The sequence below is a fragment of the Siphateles boraxobius genome, unplaced genomic scaffold (assembly GCF_051911475.1).
Source record: "Siphateles boraxobius isolate OS27281-9 unplaced genomic scaffold, OSU_SipBor_1 39, whole genome shotgun sequence".
Classification (NCBI taxonomy): Eukaryota; Metazoa; Chordata; class Actinopteri; order Cypriniformes; family Leuciscidae; genus Siphateles; species Siphateles boraxobius.
Window position 1 is genome coordinate 962446 of NW_027509019.1, and position 19733 is coordinate 982178.

At 41.6% G+C, this 19733-nt stretch overlaps 1 long non-coding RNA gene and 12 other non-coding genes across 13 annotated transcripts; 3 read left to right on the forward strand and 10 right to left on the reverse strand.

Annotated features, from left to right (window-relative positions):
• The first annotated feature begins 736 nt into the window (after nt 1-736).
• Nucleotides 737-1493, forward strand: LOC143703919 (uncharacterized). The gene is made up of 3 exons (XR_013191478.1): nt 737-1079; nt 1176-1280; nt 1391-1493. It is a non-coding gene; the product is annotated as an uncharacterized LOC143703919 (long non-coding RNA).
• A 7209-nt stretch (nt 1494-8702) lies between these two features.
• trnav-cac (transfer RNA valine (anticodon CAC)) lies at nt 8703-8773 on the reverse strand. Its single transcript has one exon. It is a non-coding gene; the product is annotated as a tRNA-Val (tRNA).
• Nucleotides 8774-8894: 121 nt separating this feature from the next.
• trnav-aac (transfer RNA valine (anticodon AAC)) lies at nt 8895-8967 on the reverse strand. Its single transcript has one exon. It is a non-coding gene; the product is annotated as a tRNA-Val (tRNA).
• A 744-nt stretch (nt 8968-9711) lies between these two features.
• Nucleotides 9712-9784, reverse strand: trnav-aac (transfer RNA valine (anticodon AAC)). The gene has a single exon. It is a non-coding gene; the product is annotated as a tRNA-Val (tRNA).
• A 902-nt stretch (nt 9785-10686) lies between these two features.
• On the reverse strand, nt 10687-10759 carry trnav-aac (transfer RNA valine (anticodon AAC)). Its single transcript has one exon. It is a non-coding gene; the product is annotated as a tRNA-Val (tRNA).
• A 1057-nt stretch (nt 10760-11816) lies between these two features.
• On the reverse strand, nt 11817-11889 carry trnav-cac (transfer RNA valine (anticodon CAC)). The gene has a single exon. It is a non-coding gene; the product is annotated as a tRNA-Val (tRNA).
• A 446-nt stretch (nt 11890-12335) lies between these two features.
• trnav-cac (transfer RNA valine (anticodon CAC)) lies at nt 12336-12408 on the reverse strand. The gene has a single exon. It is a non-coding gene; the product is annotated as a tRNA-Val (tRNA).
• Nucleotides 12409-16177: 3769 nt separating this feature from the next.
• Nucleotides 16178-16249, forward strand: trnad-guc (transfer RNA aspartic acid (anticodon GUC)). Its single transcript has one exon. It is a non-coding gene; the product is annotated as a tRNA-Asp (tRNA).
• A 226-nt stretch (nt 16250-16475) lies between these two features.
• trnag-ucc (transfer RNA glycine (anticodon UCC)) lies at nt 16476-16547 on the reverse strand. The gene has a single exon. It is a non-coding gene; the product is annotated as a tRNA-Gly (tRNA).
• A 796-nt stretch (nt 16548-17343) lies between these two features.
• On the reverse strand, nt 17344-17415 carry trnag-ucc (transfer RNA glycine (anticodon UCC)). The gene has a single exon. It is a non-coding gene; the product is annotated as a tRNA-Gly (tRNA).
• Nucleotides 17416-18053: 638 nt separating this feature from the next.
• Nucleotides 18054-18125, reverse strand: trnag-ucc (transfer RNA glycine (anticodon UCC)). The gene has a single exon. It is a non-coding gene; the product is annotated as a tRNA-Gly (tRNA).
• Nucleotides 18126-18465: 340 nt separating this feature from the next.
• trnad-guc (transfer RNA aspartic acid (anticodon GUC)) lies at nt 18466-18537 on the forward strand. The gene has a single exon. It is a non-coding gene; the product is annotated as a tRNA-Asp (tRNA).
• A 226-nt stretch (nt 18538-18763) lies between these two features.
• On the reverse strand, nt 18764-18835 carry trnag-ucc (transfer RNA glycine (anticodon UCC)). Its single transcript has one exon. It is a non-coding gene; the product is annotated as a tRNA-Gly (tRNA).
• Between the last annotated feature and the right edge of the window lie 898 nt (nt 18836-19733).

Consider the following 19733-nt stretch of genomic DNA (forward strand, 5'->3'; position numbering starts at 1 on the left):
CTCACTGCACCTCTCACTGCATCTCTCACTGCACCCCTCACTACACCCTCTCACAGCACCTCTCACTGGGCCTGCATCTCTCACTGCACCTCTCACTGGGCTTGCATCTCTCACGGCTCCTGCACCTCTCACTGCATCTCTCAATGCATCTCTCACTGGGCCTGCATCTCTCACTGCATCTCTCACTGGGCCTGCATCTCTCACTGCTCCTGCACCTCTCACTGCATCTCTCACTGCATCTCTCACTGGGACTGCATCTCTCACTGCTCCTGCACCTCTCACTGCATCTCTCACTGGGCCTGCTCTTCTCCCTGGGGCCCTTGCTCTTACTCTTCCTCGTCCAGACATTACAGTGTTTGTTTTTTTCTGTTTCCAAAAATATCACTCCTCAAAGTCCTCTTTTACTGTATAAGTGTCAATGTAATAGAAAAAAAATAACCCCTGCCACTGAGTCTAAGCCAGATTGGAATCAGCTATGGTTGGCCCAATTTACCCAACATAAATCAGCTGTGTCAATTATTCAATTGTTTGTTTATTATCAGCTGAGATATATTGTTTTTGAACTGATATCATTGCAGAAGCAGAGGTTTTTGTACTGTATCTAAGGTTTGGAATATTGTTTTTGCTATTGTGGGATGGTGTGTGTTAACATTAGTAAATACTACAAAAACAATCCATAATTTTGTTGGGAGGTATAGCTTTATTGTGTTTAGAGTTTTAAAAATGTGACAACTGGTTGGACAAACGCTTGTTAGCGACTGAAAAAAAATGTAATTTGGACTAGAATGACGCATCCGTTTTGTTTCATGAAGCTGTAGATTACTCATGTAATGTAGTACTCATGTAATGGCAATGCATTAACATACCACACCTCTAATATTATAAAGAGTCTTGACATGTGTTCTATGGTTTTGTATGCATTTACATTACTATTTAATAACACATTTACTAAGGGACAATACTACAGGGAATTAGAATGACATTACATTTTTCTGTGTTAGGGAGGCGTAAACCACCAGCAACACTCTTAAAACCAGACCGGCCTGATGAATATAGTGCTACTGCATCTCCACATCCAGGTTAGTATATGGACGTATACACATGCCGACTCTACTCTAACGATGTGCCTGTTTCTGATCAGTGTTATTGTTTTTCACCAATTCCCTTCACTCCAGTGAGGGTTCCTTTGCCAGTACCTCCAGAGTTGCTTGAATTGGGGTTATCGACAAGCAAGACCACATCGCCTATGAGACCAGTTCAGGAAACCATGCTCTGTCAATGTAAGGACTTAATGTAACATAATTTTACTTAATAAAATGTAAAACAGATTTAACATATTTAACAAATGTAATGCTCATCTATGACTAATGTCAACCATGTCATCCTGCAGCCCTCCTCCCAGTGACCTCTGCAGAATCTATAGCCTCTACTCCTCCCTCAGGCCCCCCTGCAACTGCTGTCCAGTCGGGACTCCTTGCAGCCTCTACTCCACCCACAGCACTCCCTGCAGCCTCTGCTGGGTACCCCCAACTCAGTTGGAGGAGAAGCCAGCACTTCCACCACTGCCAGGCTATGAGCAGGATGTAAGCCAATGGAACTGCTCTCACCAGCAGAGAATCTGGATGAAAACAGAAATGGAAGACTTGGGACTGTGGCCAGGCTCTACACCGGTGAGACATCCAATGAACATGATCTTCTTGTGGCGTTACCCACCTCAGCCTGAGCTTATTGATGCTGTCTATAAGCTGCCATCACCGAAATACTTTCAACTTCATCCATTCTTCATTTGGAAACCAGAGCACTCCATTATGGAAATAGTCCGCAACAACTACACTCTGCCATGTCTGAATGGCTGTCCGAATCCTCCCGTTGTCTCATCAGGAGTTGGACGACCCCATGTCATTATTGGTACAAGCAGCCAGTACTACATGCTGGCCTCTCGGCTCAGCTGTAAAGTCTGTAAAAAGTACTGGTTTGCAGACAAACCTCAATGGATGGACATGTTGCCAAGTCGATTCTGCAACATTTTTACATTTAAAATGCCTCCACTTGTTTCCGCCCAGTTTTGAACTGAGGACCTTTCGCGTGTAAAGCAAACTTGATAACCACTACACTACGGAAACTTGATTTGGGTGTCAGTCCCACCTCTTCTAGGGTACGCTTGTTCAAAAGCGACTGAAACTATAGACTGCCCAGTGTTTTTAACATGGCAAAAAGCTGCTAATTTTGTTGGCAGACCAAACATTTTTTTTTACTGTACAGGAAACCTCAATGGCCATTTGTTGTATTTTTTGTTCTTTTCTAAAGAGATTAAACCACAAACATCCCTGCAAGTGTACTGACCTGCTCAAGAGAAAATCGCATATGAAATTTTTGCAAAAACCACCCACAGTTTCCGCCCAGTTTCGAACAGATGACCACTACACTATAGAAACCTATTGATGAGGTGCATGTGCTTTTTAGAAGATGGATCCTTCCCATAATCTGCCCTGCAAGCAGTGTGACAGTCTGTAAATTCCACAAACAACAGTACAGAGGTCATTCTTCATGGCAGTCTGCCTACAGCTCCTTGGTACGATGGCCTTCACCTGTCTCAAAAGTAAGGGTTTTGTAGCGAATTGCAGCATTTATATTTAAAATGCCTCCACTTGTTTCCGCCTAGTTTTGAACTGAGGACCTTTCGCGTGTAAAGCGAACGTGATAAAAAGCATATAAAGGAAATGAGCGCTACACCCACCTAGCGTTGACAACAGTTAAAATTTTCTGTCAGAATCCAACTGCTGTTTCTGCTCGGTTTCGAACCGAGGACCTTTCGTTTGTTAGGTGAATGTGATGACCACTACACTACAGAAACCTATTGATGAGATGCATGTGCTTTTTCTGCCCTGCAAGCAGTGTGACAGTCTTGAAATTCCACAAACAACAGAACAGAGGTCATTCGGCATGGCAGTCTGACTACAGCTCCTTGGTACGATGGCCTTCACCTGTCTCAAAACTAAGGGTTTTGTAGCGAATTGCAGCATTTATATTTAAAGTGCCTCCACTTGCTTCCGCCCAGTTTTGAACTGAGGACCTTTCGCGTGTAAATCGAACGTGATAACCACTACACTACGGAAACTTGAGTGGAACGTCAGTCCCACCTCTTCTAGGTTACGCTTGTTCAAAAGCGACTGAAACTATAGACTGCCCAGTGTTTTTAACCTGGCAAAAAGTCGCTAATTTTGTTGTGTTACGACCCTGCGTTCCGCTTGCTCGACTGTTGGTGGCGGTTTTGCTCAGAGAGAGCTTGGGAGATCGCACACCCCTGCTTCCTCATTATCCTTAATTATGAAGAGGATAAAACAGTGGATTGAACATCTTCTCTTCACTTTCGTCCAGAGGATTGACAGCCTCTGGCGAAGTCATTCGAACCTTTGATTTACAGCCCATACTAGCCTTCTTTTACTCCCCAACTGGATTATGATTTTTCCCCTTTTGATTTGAAACCCTAGACTTTGTTATATTTAGTTAATTGTGATTTTTGAGGACAAATAAAATCTTGCAAGTCATTTTGGTGTACTTGTTTACTTTATGTATGGCCGAAACGAGCTGGCCGTAACATAAATTGGGAGTCTCGTCCGCGATCCTATTGGGGTAGGAAACGTTGGTAAGTATGGGTTGTATCTGTGTATGTTTTTGTGAATGGTTACCTTTATAAATGAGAACTCTGGTGAATTAGAGTGTTTCCAGCTGTATTGTGAATACAATCCTTCCGACGGAGCACTGTTTGTTGTTTTGTTTTGTTATTTTGCCTTTCTTGTTTTTGGAGGTTATCCTGGGTGGAGATTAAATCTCTGTAGGGGGTACGCTTCCGGACTTTCAGTTTGACTGATAGTTGCGGAGTTCAGCGTTTAATGTCGCCTCGAGCCCGGTACATCTCTGAAGACTAGGTAAGATTTAGTTAGTGTTTTTCTGAGTTAGGAGCTGGAGTTCTCTTATATTATAAATGGTAAATCCATTCTACAAAAATAAAAAAAGTTAAATCGTTGCGTTTGCGCGTATAGTGCAGTTTATTTTGCGCTTACACTGTGTTTTGACTTGTGGGAAGTCTTTGGACATTTTTGTGAATGAGATTGTGTAATACGGTGACGTAGTTCCTTTTTGAAGCAGTGGCTTATGGGAATTGTATTTTGAGTGAACAGCGTCTCACGTGTGTTAGCTAGTAGTTTCGTTTGTCTTATTGTGTATAAAACATACGAACAAAATGTCTTCGGTGGTCGAGGATTCCTTTGCGTGTCCATCAGAAGCTTTGCTTGAGAGTTGTACAAAGGAGCAGTTGGTGCAAATCGCCGAACGCTTGAGTGTTGATTTTACTTCTCAAGAGAAGAGGCTGAAGGAGACTATGGTGACTACTCTGAAGCGGTCACTTGTTGATAGAGGAGTTATAGAGGTAAACACTGAGTTAATCACTCCGAGTGAATCATTTGTGTCTACTCCTGATGAGGTTTATAGTGAAAGTGAGACAAAATTTCCAGAGTTGTCTTTGCAAGAGAAGCAACTGTGTTTAGATGCCGCGAAATTTGTGCAGAACGTGATGATCGCGCTATGAAAGAGCGAGCGGTAGAGAGAGAATTTGAAGAGAGAAAATTAAATCATCAGTTAGCTATGCGGAAAATGGAGCTTGAGTTAGAGAGGGAACGTGAAGAGAGAACATTTCAGTTAGAGAGGGAACGTGACGAGAGAGCGTTTCAGATAAAAAAGTTGGAGTTAGAATTAGCAGCATAGACAGCTGAAGGTTCACAAGCGAATGTGCCTCCTGTTCCACAATGGCATGCGAATGCAGGTGAACCTGTATTTGACGTTCACAGGAATATAAGATTAGTGCCGCCATTTTCTGAAAAGGAAGTGGATAAATATTTATATAATTTTGAACGTGTTGCTTAGTCCATGAAATGGCCGAAAAGCTTTTGGACTTTATTGTTGCAGTGTGTGTTTACAGGTAAAGCTCAATAAGTTTATTCTGCACTCTCACTGGAACAGATTGGTGAGTATGATGTGGTGAAATTTGCTGTGTTGCATGCATATGAACTCGTGCCTGAGGCATATCGTCAAAAATTTAGGAATTTGAGTAAAGCTGATGAATGTACTTATGTTGAATTTGCAAGAGGGAAAGAGGACCTATTTGATCGTTGGAGCATTTCAATGAAAGTTACAACTAAGGAGCAATTAAGAGAATTCGTGCTCTTAGAGGAGTTTAAACATTGTGTTCCTCATGCTGTAGCTAGGCATCTCACTGAACACAAGGTGAATACACTTTCAGAAGCTGCTATCATGGCTGATGAATTTGTGTTAACCCATGGGTCATTCAGTGCAGTAGGTCTTAAAACCAACAATATGAGTAACTCTAAGTTTTGCTTTCAACCTAAGACAAAGTCTTATGTGATGAGTAGGAATAGTAAGACAACAGTGGCTGAACATTCTAGTAAACCTGCACTCTCACGGGACATGGTTTGCTTTTATTGTAAGAAGCCTGGTCATAAAATATCGGACTGTCTCACTCTCGAGAAGAAAGAGAGATTGTCGAAATCTGTTGCTTTGGTTTCTGCTTCATCATTGATTATTGACACTTGTGATGAGAAAGATCGTCATTCATCTAGTTCTAGTGATAAATCTGTTGATCAGTGTATAACTTCTGTTGATTATGCACCCTTTATCACTGAGGGAAATGTGTCATTGCCTGGTTCAAACGAAACGGTGCCAGTACGTCTTCTTCGAGATACGGGAGCTGCGCAGTCGTTTCTTTTAGAGGGAATTTTGCCTTTGACTTCTGAAACCGCTACTGGAAGTCATGTATTAGTGCGAGGGTTTGAGATGAGGTTTACTGAAGTGCCTTTGCATCGAATCCATCTTTCCTCTGCCATTGTATCTGGTGAAGTAGTAGTTGGTGTTCGTCCTGCACTTCCAGTTCCTGGGATTACATTCATTTTGGGAAATGATTTAGCTGGTGAGAATGTTTGGGGAAGGAGTGATGTGGCAGCTCCACCCATAATAGCATCTACACCTAGGAAATCTGATGTTGGAAATTGTAGAGAATCTCGTGAGTTGTTTCCAGCTTGTGCAGTCACTCAATCAATGGCTAAACCATTCACTGAAAATGAAGTTGAAGTTCCACTGCATGACACCTTCTTTTATACTGTTCATACAGGTGACTCAGGATCTGATGTGTCCAAATGTCCTGAGCAGAGAGACCTGAAATCCTGTTCTTCGTTGTCTTGTGATCAGAAAGATTCGACAGTGTTGCGACATGAATCTACCGATACATCAGAGGTTCTGTCCACTCCTGAGAAAACCAATGGTGATCTCTCTGATGTTGATTGTTCTCTGACTTCTTTGTTACAGATTTTTCGAGAGGATTTGATTAGAGCTCAACAGAGCGACGACAGTCTTAAAACCTTATTCTCTGAAGTAGGGTCTAAGAAATGTTCTGATCCTCAGTCTTCTTCGTACTTTCTTGATGATGGTCTGCTTTGTCGGAAAGTGCTGCTGCATGAAGATGTTTCTCTAGAACCTAAAACTCAGATTGTGAGTCAGATCTCAGATCTTTTCGATAATAACTATCTGTTGAATACTCCTGATCAGAGAAAGAAAGTACAAGTATGTCACAGTAATCTGTTGAAATTGTACATAGCTCCTGTTCGTTCCATTACTGTTAATGTGGTAAACTCTTATGATTCTTTTCCCGAATTGTCATCTTCCTTTCGTAGCCCGAGTAAGGATTCTTTGGAGAATGCTGATGAGGATGAGAGTTTTCTTTCTCGAGAAAAAGTCGACGGACGACTATAAACTCTGAGATTCTTATTAATCTTTCCTCCCATCTTTCTTATCTGACAGAGGAGGAGAGGAGTGATGTCACTGAGTTGGTGATGTCATTTCCCTCTCTTTTCCGTGATGTTCCTGGTCGTACTTCTATCATAGAACATGATATCGACGTAGGAGCCTCGTGTCCGATTAAACAAAACGCATATCGAGTCAATCCTTTTAAAAGAGATTTGCTGAAACAAGAGGTGAACTATCTACTTGCTCATGATCTGGCTGAATCTAGTTTCAGTTCATAGAGTTCCCCTTGTGTTCTAGTAAATAAATCTGATGGCTCATATCGATTCTGCACAGATTATCGAAAACTTAATTCTGTTACTAAGCCGGATTGCTTCCCTTTGCCTCGAGTTGATGACTGCGTCGATCATGTTGGCTCTGCCCGATATGTTAGTAAGTTCGATCTCTTAAAGGGATATTGGCAGGTGCCTTTGACTAGTAGAGCGAAGGAATTATCCGACTTCGTCACACCTGATGTTTTCCTGCAGTATACGGTTATGCCTTTCGGAGTGCGAAATGCACCCGCGACGTTCCAGCGTCTCGTAAATCGTATACTTTATTGAATGTCAGGATGTGAGGCATATCTTGACGACGTGGTGTTGTATAATTCCTCCTGGTCTGAACATCTTAACTAGATTAAAGAATTGTTTTCTCGTTTAGCAAAGGGTAATCTTACCATAAACCTCGCTAAATCGGAATTCGTGAAGGCAACCGTTACCTATTTAGGTAAAGTCGTGGGAAACAGTTGTGTAAAGCCTACTGAGACCAAGGTCGAAGCCATTTGTGACTTTCCCGTACCCACCACTCGTCGTGAATTGCGGCGGTTTCTCGGTATGGTGGGATATTACCGGAGCTTCTGCGAAAATTTTGCCAGTGTAGTCTCACCTCTTACCGATTTATTGAGTCCAAAGTTGACTTTTCGGTGGTCTGAGCTCTGTCAACAGGCTTTTGAAAATTGTAAAGCATTGCTGGGGTGTGCCCCTGTTTTAACAGCCCCGGATTTTGAGAAATCTTTTAGCCTTGCAATCGATGCAAGTGCTTGTGGTGCGGGCGCTGTTCTCTTACAGGAGGGTTCGAACAAGGTTCTACATCCTGTAAGTTACTTTTCAAAAAAGTTTAATCGACATCAAAAGGTATACTCTACTCGCCCTAGTGTTGGCCGTGCAACATTTTGAGGTATACCTAGGGCCAATCGCTGCACCGATTATCATCTATACGGATCATAATCCGTTGGTTTTCTCGAATCGAATGAGAAATCGAAATCAGCGACTTATGCGATGGAGTCTCATCTTACAACCTTTCCATCTTGAGATTCAACACATCCGAGGAAAAAATAATGTCATAGCTGACACACTTTCTAGAGCATAACCTAATCTCTGCGTTGTTCATTTCTTTTCTTTGCATCTCTAGGGCCCAGAGGTGCTGAAGAATGAAGACTGCCCAGTGTTTTTAACATGGCAAAAATCTGCTAATTTTTTTGGCAGACCAAACATTTCTATTACTGTACAGGAAACCTCAATGGCCATTTGTTTTATTTTTTGTCCTTTTCTAAAGAGATTAAACCACAAACATCCCTGCAAGTGTACTGACCTGCTCAAAAGAAAAACGCATACGAAATTTTTGCAAAAACCACCCACAGTTTCCGCCCAGTTTCGAACTGATGACCACTACACTACAGAAACCTATTGATGAGATGCATGTTGTTTTTAGAAGATGGCTCCTTCCCATAATCTGCCCTGCAAGCAGTGTGACAGTCTGTAAATTCCGCAAACAACAGAACAGAGGTCAATGAAGTGTACTGACCTGCTCAACAGAAAATCGCATACGAAATTTTTGCAGAAACCACCACCAGTTTCCGCCCAGTTTCGAACTGGGGACCTTTCGCGTGTGAGGCGAACGTGATAACCACTACACTACGGACATCTTCAGGTTGCAGACATAAATCTTTAGGTAGACGCTTGTTAAAAAGCGTATAAAGGAAATGAGGGCTACACCCACCTTACGTGGCAAACAGTTTAAATTTTCTGTCAGAATCCAACCGCTGTTTCTGCTCGGTTTCGAACCGAGGACATTTCACGTGTTAGGCGAACGTGATGACCACTACACTACAGAAACCTATTGATGAGATGTATGTGCTTTTTAGAAGATGGCTCCTTCCCATAATCTGCCCTGCAAGCAGTGTGACAGTCTGTGAATTCCACAAACAACAGAACAGAGGTCATTCGGCATGGCAGTCTGCTTACAGCTCCTTGGTACGATGGCCTTCACCTGTCTCAAAAGTAAAGCTTTTGTAGCGAATTACAGCATTTATATTTAAAATGCCTCCACTTGTTTCTGGCCAGTTTTGAACTGAGGACCTTTCGCATGTAAAGCGAACGTGATAATCACTACACTACAGAAACTTGATTTGGACGTCAGTCCCACCTCTTCCAGCGTACGTTTGTTCAAAAGCGACTGAAGCTATAGACTGCCCAGTGTTTTTAACATGGCAAAATGCTGCTAATTTTGTTGGCAGACCAAACATTTTTTATTACTGTACAGGAAACCTCAATGGCCTTCTTTTTTATTTTTGTCCTTTTCTAAAGAGATTAAACCACAAACATCCCTGCAAGTGTACTGACCTGCTCAACAGAAAATCACATACGAAATGTTTGCAAAAACCACCCACAGTTTCCGCCCACTTTCGAACTGGGGACCTTTTGCGTGTGAGGCTAACGTGATGACCACTACACTACGGAAACACGTCTTCAGATTGCAGACATAAATCTTTAGGTGCACGCTTGTTAAAAAGCGTATGAAAGAAATGAGCGCTACACCCACCTAGCATACAGTTTAAATTATCTGTCAGAATCCAACCGCTGTTTCTGCTCGGTTTCGAACCGAGGACCTTTCGCGTGTTAGGCGAATGTGATGACCACTACACTACAGAAACCTATTGATGAGATGCATGGTCTTTTTCTGCCCTCCAAGCAGTGTGACAGTCTGTAAATTCCATAAACAATAGAACAGAGGTCATTCGGCATGGCAGTCTGCCTACAGCTCCTTGGTACGATGGCCTTCACCTGTCTCAAAAGTAAGGGTTTTGTAGCGAATTGCAGCATTTATATTTAAAATTCCTCCACTTGTTTCTGCCCAGTTTTGAACTGAGGACCTTTTGCGTGTAAAGCGAACGTGATAACCTCTACACTACTGAAACTTGATTTGGATGCTAGTCCCACCTCTTCTAGGATACTCTTGTTCAAAAGCGACTGAAACTATAGACTGCCTAGTGTTTTTAACATTGCAAAAAGCTGCTAATTTTGTTGGCAGACCAAACATTTTGAACTGAGGACCTTTCGCGTGTAAAGCGAACGTGATAACCACTACACTACGGAAACTAGATTTGGACATCAGTCCCACCTCTTCTAGGGTACGATTGTTCAAAAGCCACTGAAGCTATAGACTGCCCAGAGTTTTTAACATGGCAAAAAGCTGCTAATTTTGTTGGCAGACCAAACATTTTTTATTACTGTACAGGAAACCTCAATGGCCATTTGTTTTATTTGTGTCCTTTTCTAAAGAGATTAAACCACAAACATCCGTGAAAGTGTACTGACCTGCTCAACAGAAAATCGCATACGAAATGTTTGCAAAAACCACCCACAGTTTCCGCCTACTTTCGAACTGGGGACCTTTTGCGTGTGAGGCTAACGTGATGACCACTACACTACGGAAACACGTCTTCAGATTGCAGACATAAATCTTTAGGTGCACGCTTGTTAAAAAGCGTATAAAAGTAATGAGCGCTACACCCACCTAGCATACAGTTTAAATTATCTGTCAGAATCCATCCGCTGTTTCTGCTCGGTTTCAAACCGAGGACCTTTCGCGTGTTAGGCGAACGTGATGACCACTACACTACAGAAACCTATTGATGAGGCACATGTGCTTTTTAGAAGATGGCTCCTTCCCATAATCTGCTCTGCAAGCAGTGTGACAGTCTGTAAATTCCACAAACAACAGAACAGAGGTCATTCGGCATGGCAGTCTGCCTACAGCTCCTTGGTACGATGGCCTTCATCTGTCTCAAAAGTAAGGGTTATGTAGCGAATTGCAGCATTTATATTTAAAATGCCTCCACTTGTTTCCCCCCAGTTTTGAACTGAGGACCTTTCGCGTGTAAAGCGAACGTGATAACCACTACACTACGGAAAATTGGTTTGGACGTCAGGTACGACCCCAGTGTGGGTCATATTGTGTGGGTTCGGTTGTCTTTGTTACTTGTTTTGTAGGTTGGAGTTGGAGTGAGTGACGTCATGATGACTGATGGTTTACACCTGTGCTAGAGCTGATGCCGGCAAACAAAAGCAGCTCCCTTCGGTCGTGACGGGGCGCGCTCTCCCCTCGTGCCATTTTGTTGTTGTCTTGTTCCTTTTTTGGTCTATTCTCTTACTTTATTATTTTTACTTTAATAAATGTTATTCCTTTTTCCATACCACTTTAACGTGTCATCTCCTTCTTTGTCGCGGCTTGCGAGTCGGCCGTGACACGTCAGTCCCACCTCTTCTAGCGTACGCTTGTTCAAAAGCGACTGAAACTATAGACTGCCTAGTGTTTTTAACATGGCATAAAGCTGCTAGTTTTGTTGGCAGACCAAACATTTTGAACTGAGGACCTTTCGCGTGTAAAGCGAACGTGATAACCACTACACTACGGAAACTAGATTTGGACATCAGTCCCACCTCTTCTAGGGTACGATTGTTCAAAAGCGACTGAAGCTATAGACTGCCCAGTGTTTTAACATGGCAAAAAGCTGCTAATTTTGTTGGCAGACCAAACATTTTTTATTACAGTACAGGAAACCTCAATGGCCATTTGTTTTATTTGTGTCCTTTTCTAAAGAGATTAAACCACAAACATCTCTGCAAGTGTACTCACCTGCTCAACAGAAAATCGCATACGAAATTTTTGCAAAAACCACACATAGTTTCCGCCCAGTTTTGAACTGGGGACCTTTCGCGTGTGAGGCAAACGTGATAACCACTACACTACAGAAACTTGATTAGGATGTCAGTCCCACCTCTTCTAGGGTACGCTTGTTCAAAAGCGACTGAAACTATAGACTGCCTAGTGTTTTTAACATGGCAAAAAGCTGCTAATTTTGTTGGCAGACCAAACATTTTAAACTGAGGACCTTTCGCGTGTAAAGCGAACGTGATAACCACTACACTACGGAAACTAGATTTGGACATCAGTCCCACCTCTTCTAGAGTACGATTGTTCAAAAGCGACTGAAGCTATAGACTGCCCAGTGTTTTAACATGGCAAAAAGCTGCTAATTTTGTTGGCAGACCAAACATTTTTTATTACAGTACAGGAAACCTCAATGGCCCTTTGTTTTATTTGTGTCCTTTTCTAAAGAGATTAAACCACAAACATCTCTGCAAGTGTACTGACCTGCTCAACAGAAAATCGCATACGAAATTTTTGCAAAAACCACACACAGTTTCCGCCCAGTTTTGAACTGGGGACCTTTCGCGTGTGAGGCAAACATGATAACCACTACACTACAGAAACTTGATTTGGATGTCAGTCCCACCTCTTCTAGGGTACGCTTGTTCAAAAGCGACTGAAACTATAGACTGCCTAGTGTTTTTAACATGGCAAAAAGCTGCTAATTTTGTTGGCAGACCAAACATTTTGAACTGAGGACCTTTCACGTGTAAAGCGAACGTGATAACCACTACAATACGGAAACTAGATTTGGACATCAGTCCCACCTCTTCTAGGGTGCGCTTGTTCAAAAGCGACTGAAGCTATAGACTGCCCAGTGTTTTTAACATGGCAAAAAGCTGCTAATTTTCGTTGGCAGACCAAACATTTTTTATTACTGTACAGGAAACCTAAATGGCCATTTGTTTTATTTTTGTCCTTTTCTAAAGAGATTAAACCACAAACATCCGTGCAAGTGTACTGACCTGGTCAACAGAAAATCGCATACGAAATTTTTGCAAAAACCACCCACAGTTTCCACCCAGTTTCAAACTTGGGACCTTTCGCGTGTGAGTCGAACGTGATAACCACTACACTACAAACACGTCTTCATGTTGCAGACATAAATCTTTAGGTGCACGCTTGTTAAAAAGCGTATAAAGGAAATGAGCGCTACACCCACCTAGCATGGCAAACAGTTTAAATTTTCTGTCAGCATCCAACCGCTGTTTCTGCTCGGTTTCGAACCGAGGACCTTCCGCGCGGGAGCCGAAAATGGTTAAGCTAACTTCCCTTAACTTTTCCCATTCATTCTCTATGGTACTGCTCAACACAACGGATGCAATATACCTTTGGCCACACGTAGACTTCCTGGCGCTGTTTCGCTTTTCGGTGGCGGGGAATTTTAAAGGGGTCATGACATGTTTTTTTTTTTTGTTTTGTTTTATTATTTTCCTTTAGGTGCAATTATAGTATTACTATAGTTTTTTGTAAAAAAAAACTTTAAAAATATAGTGATTTATGACGTTTTCCCACCCTGTTTCTCACCTCTGATTCAAACAGTCTGTTTTGGAGGTGTTTCCCCTTTAAAAGTTCAGTGTTAACGCCCACTGTTATGATTGGCTAACGTCAGTGCTGCTTATGCATAAATTATTAACGTTTATCATTTTGTATCACACGTAGACTACACAATGCTCCACCACGTGAAACTTCGGTCTTCCGATCTTTTACCATCGTGTCAATTCTCAATTGATTTTGATTCAAATGCGCGAGGGAGTGAGAGAGTCTGGATCGTTCGGCAGCGTATTCAAAGACTCAAATAGGAACAGCACATCTGCGTAGCATCGCAGTCATCTTGTAAACAGACCCACTCGCTGCACGACAACGCATGCGATGATGCGAAATGAGGCGTAGTTGTCTTGCGCTGGAGGCGGTCATATGCAAACGACTGGTACGTCACTTCGCACCGTGACGTCACTTCATACAATGGATCTAGAACGAGCTGTATTTAGAGCTTGATTAAATAAATGCTTCGTTTATAATGGGGAGGACGTCTTAAGCTATGAAACTTGCAGGAAGTTTTAATAGTACATAGATATCTTATATACCAAAAGATCAAGGCAAATTTGGTTTCTCATGTCATGACCCCTTTAAAAGCGTAGTGTCATCTGTCAATCAATCATTCGCAGTGGAGGAGGGGAGACCCGTTTTACGATCGGAGATATTTGTTTACCGAATTGTCAGCAAATTGTTTTGTTTTTTACAACAATTTTTTACAGTCTAAACTACCTTCAGACAGATTTGACCTCACGTGACCACATATACATTATTATTCATATATTTTATCATTTAAATTGCATGTTGTTATCATGTAACGTAAGTTAAGTTAACTGTTAAGTTAATCGTATTGTTAATTGTGTTGAATTGATTGTGATGTTAAGAAACCCAGTAAACCAAACTCCTCGTTGTAAATACAGCTGTTATTTTTTAAGAGTGTCTTTGTTTGTAACGGTGAATGTTTCATCTTTGATTTCTTACTATGCAATCATATAAAATGTTTACAACTATGTGTTAACAGTGCAGTATGATGTAGTACTTTTAATGTAATTAATAAATAGTACACACAAATATAATACATTTGAATTACAAAAAGAAAATGATTACAAAAAAATATGTGTGCAATTTAATGGTATAGTATATGAATAACATTTTATTGGGATAAAATAGATAATTAAACACAATAATAGTGTGTGAAAGAGGATATTGTGAAATTAATATGAATATTTATTTAATAATAAAATGGTTAATTTAATTGTTGTTTTATTTATTAAGAAATAAAATAATTGAAATCAGAATATAAGTGCGTTAATTAAGTGTGTTAATGCAACAGACCATAAACACTAATCAGCTCTTTGTGAATGTATATGTACAGCACAGCAGGATGCAGGTGAAAGTGATCTTCCCAGGCAAGATCAAAGTGTGCTTCAGGAAAGGACCGACTGGATATCTGAGACAAGATCCCTCAGATGAAGCCAAGAGGATCAAAGACAACCCCAATCTCCAGGACAAATCAGCCCCTCAAAGGGAAGACAAGGTCAAGGAGAATGCCCGCTCTGTTGTCTTCATGAGAGGAGGTGATGTGTCAGACAGAAAAGAGGTGCTTGGAGAGTATGTGCTTCAGTTTGGAAAGTACAAAGACAAATCATTCCGGTGGCTGCTAGAGAATGATGTAGGCTATACCATATTCTTGACTAAGGAGGTTGAGGAGGAGGAGAGAGCCGGTCAGTTTAAACCAGAGGGTCCCAAAAAGGACAGCCTACTTTCATTTCTTGAGTACAGTAGAAGCTTAACGGAAATCGAGGACCTCCTAAATTATGTAACTGGAAGATCAGTGGCACCACCTGTGAGGAATGAAGATGACAACTTGGTTGGCTTTGGGATTAATGCAGAAAAGACTTGGAGGGATGTTTGGGAGAGCAGAGCAGATGGATATGCTGCATTTATCCTCCAGAAACAGTGCGTCACAGGCAGCAAAATGTTTCGGCTGCAGCAGTACCTCACTCAGAAAAAGAGCCAGCTTCAGAGTGTTTCAGCGGAACATGCTTCCACTGGCCTTACAGCATCTGCCTCTCATCCTCCAGGTTTGTTGACAGTACAGTTGAGTATATATAAGGTCGAATTGAAAAATGTAAATGTGGGATGACATATGATTCGCATCTTTGCTTTTATGCTTTGTTTTACAGAAATGGAGGATGATGAAGAATTGGAGAGAATGATGCTTTCTATATCCCCATCCAAAGTCCAAGGCCAACTGAGTAAGAAAACCTCACACAGACACATTTTTGGATCAGTAAGATTTGTTTTACTAAGTCTGTTATTTGATTCAAATACAAAATAAAACAGTCAAAATTGTGAAATATTATTAGATTTCAAAATAGCTGTTTTCTATGTGCATATATAATAACGTGTAATTTATTTCTGTGATCAAAGCTGAATTTTCACCATCATTACTCCAGTCTTCAGTGTCACATGATTCTGATGATTCGGTACTCAAGAAACATTTCTCATTATCATTGTCAACAATTGTATTATTGTTACAGTATTACAGTACAACAAATAGTTATTTACATTTTTATTTCAGGATTCTTTGATGAACAGAAAGTTCAAAAGAACAGCATTTAAAAAAAGGGTCTCTAATTTAATAATGTAACACGTTTTATACAGACACTTCATATTTAAACGGTATTAGATTATTTTTTGAATTCACTGGCTTCTGTGAAGCGTTGAGCTAAATGACGCATGAAGCCGTTCCTGGCAGTCGGGCTGATCGGGGACAACTACCTGTCTCTGCAACTCCTCGTTAGTATAGTGGAAAGTATCTCCGCCTGTCACGCGGAAGACCGGGGTTCGATTCCCCGACGGGGAGATCCGGTTCTTTACTGCTGCCAAAAGACCTTAACAAATGTTTTGCTCCACTAAACAAGTTACAGGAGAAGTTGGCAAGGGGCCTCGGACGACTGTTTTAAAGACAGCTTGAGAAAAATGCAATGCGTTGGCAGGGAATCGAACGCATACAGCAAGAATGGACAGACCCAGGAATCGAACCCATAGCAAGAATGCTCATAATCAAGGACTTTAATTTACAAATGTGATGCGATGGCCAGGAATCGAACCTGGGTCAACTGCTTGGAAGGCAGCTATGCTCGCCACTATACCACCAACGCAAGACTGTTGGATGAAGACTGGAAGCCTTGTTGTGCGGTCAGCAATAATTTTCGCAGTACTTTAGCAGCTGGCAGGTGCAGATGAACTGAAACTCTCTTTGTTTGGACCTGGCACTTAAAAAAATTGCATGAACTTATTGACCTGACCTACCAGGCACCATATTAAAAAACAAGGTCTCTAATTTAATAATGTAACACGTTTTATACAGACCCTTCATATTTAAACGTTATTAGATTATTTTTTGCATTCACTGGCTTCTGTGAAGCGTTGAGCTAAAATGACGCATGACGCCGTTCCTTCAAGCCGCGCTGATCGGATACAACTACCTGTCTCTGCAACTCCTTGTTAGTATAGTGGAAAGTATCTCTGCCTGTCACGAGGAGAATGGGGTTTGATTCCCCGACGGGGAGATCCAGTCCTTTACTGCTGCCAAAAGACCTTAACAAAAGTTTTGCTCCAGCAAACAAGTTACAGGAGAAGTTGGCAAGGGCCTCCGGACGACTGTTTTAAAGACAGCTTGAGAAAAATGCAATGCGTTGGCAGGGGATTGAACGCATACAGCAAGAATGGACAGACCCAGGAATCGAACCCATAGCAAGAATGATCTTTGATCTATTTGATTTTGATGGTAATCATAATTGTTCTATAAGAGTGAAAGTGACGGATATTTTTTCAATGATGCTGTTTGTAAATCTCTGAATGTACAAACATGCCATTTTGAAATGAAAATACCTGCATTGAATATAGAGTGGCTTATCTGTTATATCAATCAAGGTCTTTAATTTACAAATGTGATGCATTAGCCGGGAATCGAACCCGGGTCAACTGCTTGGAAGGCAGCTATGCTCACCACTATACCACCAACGCAAGACTGTTGGATATAGACTGGAAGCCCTGTTGTGCGGTCAGCAAGAATTTCCGCAATACATTAGCAGCTGGCAGGTGCAGATGAATTGAAACTCTCTTTGTTTGGACCTGGCACTTAAAAAAATTGCATGAACTTATTGACCTGACCTACCAGGCACCATATTAAAAAAAAAGGTCTCTAATTTAATAATGCAACACGTTTTATACAGACACTTCATATTTAAACGGTATTAGATTATTTTTTGGATTCACTAGCTTCTGTGAAGCGTTGAGCTAAAATGACGCATGAAGCCGTTCCTGGAAGTCGGGCTGATCGGGGACAACTATCTGTCTCTGCAACTCCTCGTTAGTATAGTGGAAAGTATCTCCGCCTGTCACGCGTAAGACTGGGGTTCGATTCCCCGACGGGGAGATCCGGTTCTTTACTGCTGCCAAAAGACCTTAACAAATGTTTTGCTCCAGCAAACAAGTTACAGGAGAAGTTGGCAAGGGGCCTCGGACGACTGTTTTAAAGACAGCTTGAGAAAAATGCAATGCGTTGGCAGGGAATCGAACGCATACAGCAAGAATGGACAGACCCAGGAATCGAACCCATAGCAAGAATGCTCATAATCAAGGTCTTTAATTTACAAATGTGATGCGTTGGCCGGGAATCGAACCCGGGTCAACTGCTTGGAAGGAAGCTATGCTCACCACTATACCACCAACGCAAGACTGTTGGATGTAGACTGGAAGCCCTTTTGTCCGGTCAGCAAGAATTTCCGCAATACATTAGCAGCTGGCAGGTGCAGATGAATTGAAACTCTCTTTGTTTGGACCTGGCACTTAAAAAAATTGCATGAACTTATTGACCTGACCTACCAGGCACCATATTAAAAAAAAGGGTCTCTAATTTAATAATGTAACACGTTTTATACAGACACTTCATATTTAAACGGTATTAGATTATTTTTTGGATTCACTGGCTTCTTTGAAGCGTTGAGCTAAAATGACGCATGAAGCCGTTCCTGGAAGTCGCGCTGATCGGGGACAACTATCTGTCTCTGCAACTCCTCGTTAGTATAGTGGAAAGTATCTCCGCCTGTCACGCGGAAGACTGGGGTTCGATTCCCCGACGGGGAGATCCGGTCCTTTACTGCTGCCAAAAGACCTTAACAAATGTTTTGCTCCAGCAAACAAGTTACAGGAGAAGTTGGCAAGGGGCCTCGGACGACTGTTTTAAAGACAGCTTGAGAAAAATGCAATGCGTTGGCAGGGAATCGAACGCATACAGCAAGAATGGACAGACCCAGGAATCGAACCCATAGCAAGAATGCTCATAATCAAGGTCTTTAATTTACAAATGTGATGCGTTGGCCGGGAATCGAACCCGGGTCAACTGCTTGGAAGGCAGCTATGCTCACCACTATACCACCAACGCAAGACTGTTGGATGCAGACTGGAAGCCCTGTTGTGCGGTCAGCAAGAATTTTCGCAATACTTTAGCAGCTGGCAGGTGCAGATGAACTGAAACTCTCTTTTGGCTCGTTTCCACTGAGCAGTACGGTACAGTACAGTACGGTTCGGGTCGGGTCGGGTCAGTAAACCATGATCCGGCTAGCGTTTCCACCGCCAACAGTACCCTACTTGATAGGCGTGGTGTTTGCAGGAAAGAAGCGATCAACGTCATTTTCGCGCGAAGAAGAAAGCGACAAAGTAAACACTAATGGATGGCATACAGCAGATCTTGTCCTTGCTTCTCGGCATGTTTGTCACAAGAAGACAAGCGCCGACATTAGGCGTTTCTCAATAACAAGTACGCAAAGTTCTCAGCAGAATGACTCCCGAGGACGCGAGTCCGGTAATTCTCCAAATGGAACAGCGCGTTCTTGAAAGCGTCACTCAGCTCGCTCTGCATGTACATTTTAGGCAACAATAAAACGAAATATATTATAAAACACCACTCTGTCCCTTTTCGTTTTCATTTAAATACATTTTAAACATTATAGGCACACAAATGTGGTTCAGGCAATGTATAGACCTGATTATATTATTTACTGCATGTTTAACGTTAGCCTATTTATAACAAAACGAAATATAAAACACAACCCTGCATCTTTTCGTTTAAATTTTAAAAATATTAAACATATTCCTGGCAATATTTGCATTTGTACAAATGTTGCAATAAACAACATTACAGTGATAATCTTGTAATAAAATAAAAAATGACAAAACTCAACCCAGTTAAATTTCAGTTTTAGCAATAATAGCCATTATAAAAGTATAAGTAAAAGGTAACGTTACAAGAAGCTATACAATAAGAGATAAAGCAAAAAATT